The sequence below is a fragment of the Vicia villosa genome, linkage group LG2 (genome assembly GCF_029867415.1).
Source record: "Vicia villosa cultivar HV-30 ecotype Madison, WI linkage group LG2, Vvil1.0, whole genome shotgun sequence".
Classification (NCBI taxonomy): Eukaryota; Viridiplantae; Streptophyta; class Magnoliopsida; order Fabales; family Fabaceae; genus Vicia; species Vicia villosa.
Genome location: NC_081181.1, coordinates 3393051 through 3397693, shown reverse-complemented (window position 1 = coordinate 3397693; position 4643 = coordinate 3393051).

The following is a 4643-nucleotide window of genomic DNA, read 5'->3' as shown; positions in this document are numbered from 1 at the left end:
TCACCAAGGCTCAACAAAATTGCGCTGTGTGCTTTCTCGATCATATTCGTCTTCTCCGCTGCCGTCAATTCTGCATTCATGGCTGCCTCTACCTTCAACGCTTCCAAACAACCCTGCTGAACCAGTAGAGCTTTCATCTTCAAGCGCCACAGACCGAAATCATTCACTCCGGTGAACTTTTCAATCTCATACTTTGTTGAAGGCATCTTCTCCACGCTCACCGCACCAATTTGTTGTGAATTCAATGCCAAGAACAAAGTATAAAACAAGGAAGAATAAAGGACAAGGAAGAAGAGGAACACAAGAATTGGTTATAACTGCTATTCTTTCACTTTCTCTTAAAACAAGATTACAAGTTTACAAGAATAACAAATAACCTCTCTCACCCTAAATTAGGATTTGCAGCTTAGCAATGATGAGAGACTAGTATGCTATTTATAATAAAACCTAACATACTAACTAATGGGCTTTTTCCACAAGGCCCATTACACAAGCCAACTTAATAAACAAGCTAACTTAACAAATTAGGGTTTAAACACTAAAACCTAATTTAACATGCTAACAACCCTAGCATCTTCGACATCTGCATGCTAGACCCATCTTCGACTACAGCATGCACACTTCGACACCAGCATGTGAACAATCCTTCGACTTCATGCTTAACTCTGTCGAACTGTCGAACCAAGAAGCTACCCTTCGACAATACTAGAGTTCGATCCAATATCTCACAATAATTAAAGTTTTATTGAAGGTGTCAATAATTACCAAAAATAAATAAATAATTTAAGAGAATCTCTGCACCCTTTGGATCTCTCACCCACCTGCAAATTGGTAAAATTGTCCTCTTACTTTCGTAGATGCATCTCCGGAAGCACTTTTTTGTTTAACTTTGTTTTGTTCCGTAGATGTACGTACGGAAACTTCCGTAACTGCATCAACGAAACAATTTGATGTTAAACTTCTCAGACTCTTCTCCTCCCCCATTCTGAAAGTTTTCTCTTCTTCAACTCTCATACTCTCTCAACCTCAAAAATCAAAGTTCCTCAAAACTTGTTTTCTTTCTCTCGAGTTCGGCCGACAATGTCAACATCAACTATCAACACATTCTATCAAGTTCAAAACTCAATTTAATCGGTAAATTTTCGACTTTTCGAGTTATGTTAGAGTATTTTCCGTAATATAAATGATTGAATTCAATTTTTAAGTTTAGAAATGATTGGATAGTTTAGAGTCGATGTAGGTACTATTTGATGTGTAAAACAGACTATCAACCTACAGAAATGGAGTTTTTTAGGGGCTGAAACAGTGGTCAGACGCTTGTTGCGTTCTTGAGCTTCAGAACCTTCCGTAGATGCATCTACGAAAGAAACCCAGTTTGTGAAACATAACGTACTTTCGTAGGTGCATCTACAGAATAGTGTAAATTTCTTTTTCTTTTCTTTATATAACTACATTGTATCTGACTCTATTTTATTTGTATAACAATGCAGACATTATGGCCGACCATCCAGAGCGCATTATACATGGGAGGACTGCACAACATGCATCACGGAGACCTCAGGATGATGCTGAGGGTTCCTCACAGATGGCCTCCGCCCGAAGATGTCGACGGGGTTGTAAAATATAACTTCCATATTCAAACAAAATAAGGCCCTCAAAAAAACTATGCCAACGTCAACAGTAAAACATAACTTCTTTGATGTTATCCGAGATAACTGGACTCTCCCGAAGCATAGTCGACCAACATTACCATGTGTTGTATGATGAAATTAGATTCAGTGCAGATCGGCTACAAAGTTTTACTAATAACTTATGCTTAACGTAATTTAAAACAACTAAAAATTTGCAGTTATTTTGCACTGAATCTATTTTCATCATACAACACATAGTATGTGTTGGTCGACTATGTTCCGGGAGAATGTTCCGGGAGAGTTCAGTTATCTTGGATAACGTTAAGGAAGTTATGTTTTACTGTTGATGTTAGCTTGGCTTTTTTGGGAGTCTTATTTTGTTTGAATAAGGATTAGAATGACTAGTCTAATCAATCTTAATTTGACCAGACTTTTGATGTTTGTATTTTTATTAGATTGATGTAATTTTATTTTTATTATGTTTGACACTATTTGAAAGATTTATACGATGTTTTTTTTAATTTATCTGACATTATTATGATGTAATTTTATTTTTATTTACATTACACTACTATAATATACTATATTTTGACAGAAATTGAAAGTTTTTAAAATATATCAGACTGTTCCGTAGGTATATCTACGGAACACTCTGTTTTCAACATGTTCCGTAGATGTATCTACAAAAGATTTACTGAACTGAAATAAATTAAATTTTTCTAACTATACTATGTTTTTTAACACTTCCATAAATGCATCTACGGAAAAGAACAAATTTTTTGAAGAATTTATTTTTCCAACTATACTATATTTTTTAACACTTTCATATATGCATCTACGGAAAAGAACAAATTTTTTGAAGAAAAAAAAAGAAGGTATTTTCGAATGTGAATCTACGGAAACAGAGGGCATAATTAGAATTTTGCCATGTGGCTAATAGATTCAAAGGGTCCATTGAGAAATCTTCTAATTTAATTGTAAATACCACATGTTTTAAAGGGTAATTCTTTTATATGGGTCTGTTTTAAGTCTCCAGACATTATTATTATTATTATTATTATTATTATTATTATTATTATTATTATTATTATTATTATTATTATTAGATTTAATTGCAACTTTGGTCCCTCTATTTTGTCTTTTTTCCGATTTTGGTCCCCCCATTTTCAAAACCACGATTTTGGTCCCCCTTCTGAATTTTCTATTGAAAAAGAGACAAAAATAGGGACTAATTTTGCAGAAAAAAGCAAAATAGGGGGACGAAAATTACACGGAAAACTTATAAAAGGGACTAAAATAGTGGTTTTTAAAATAGAGGGATCAAAATCAAGAAAAAGACAAAATAGGGGGACTAAAGTTGCAATTAAGCCTTATTATTATCATTATTATTATTATTATTATTATTATTATTATTATTATTATTATTATTATTATTATTATTATTATTATTATTATTATTATTATTATTATTATAAATTAATCTTTTAACTTACAATAGTAGTCATAATCACAGTAAGAGTTAGAAGAGTTTGAAATTGAGTTATAAAGCAAATGCTAATAAAACCATTTGTTGCATAAATAATTTTGTACTAATGAAGAGCATAAAACAAAATAGTTCTATAATTAACTTCAATACTTCATACACAGAGGGGGAAAATTATCCAAATCGGAAAGGATCCTGGTAAAAAAAATTATCCAAATCATTCATGTATGTAGCTATACAGCTAATCATGACATTATAGGAACCAAAAGTGGTCCTCCAAATGACTTTAACATGCTAAAAAGAAAAGTCATTATTTGATTTTCCCTTATCGTTCATTATGAAAGAGACTCACGTTTAGATTATTCCATTCCAAACACAGTGTCCATTCCTTGTCTCTTCCTACCTTTTTCACCCCACTATCCCTACCAAGCTTCCTTATACAACCATTATCTATCTAATCTATCTAATTAATCTTTAAAGTTACCTACCCAAATTCGTATTTGAAATTACAAATCATAACAACGTGATTATTATTTTTTTTTCCCTTAAATTCAACTACTCCATCAATTATTTGATGTTCTATTTAAATTTAAATTCAGAGACTTCTTATTACACGGCATTGACTATTACGAATAAGAGAGGTGTACGTTGGCTCACATGGATAACAGTTAAGACACACATTCTGTGAAACTTCTGACTCATGGCTACATTTTTTTATACCCTATAGTAATGTATAATTAAAATGACGTATTCACTGCCAGCTTATTATTAGCATTAATAACAGTAGTAAACAAATAGACTTGATGTAATGTAACAACAACAAAATTACATCACTTGTTTCAAAATAACTGATTTAATTACAAATTCACACAAATTAATATAAGAAAACGCATAAATGCATAAATGAATCAGAGAAAAGTATTTGTTCAAACTTTATATTATAGAGAAATGTGCATGATTTCCTTTCCTCCACCACTTGGTCAGTGGGGGTTGTTTTTTAATTTGAAAAATCATAGTTGTGTAATTATATTATTTAACAGGAATGCAGAACCAATAATGTGCACGTTTCATTCATTTATTGACATCATAATTTAAATGTTAGAACCGACAATGATCAGTTGCTAAAAACAATGCACTGAGCAAACATCAGTACTAAAAAATTCATTTCATTCATCATGGAATGTGCAGTACATACATCAAGACAACAGACAAATCAAATGAATTCCCAGTTAAAGTTATTATGCCATATATTGATATCTCATCTAGAGACATTAAGATTGGAGTAACAAAATTTTCTGCAAAAATATCCCAACTAGAGAGACAGTACTAAAGTTGATGGCCGAAGGAAAAAATAATTATTATTTCGTTCAGGAGGTTTAATTAATCTGTGAAATAAAGTTTTTCTGGTTATTGTTTATAACTTTGTTTTCCTCTAAAGTTTGTGCGCCTCGAATAACCTGTAAATGATGCAACGTGCACTTTGAATTCATGCATGTGTTGACAAGAATCACATGTTAATAATCATTATT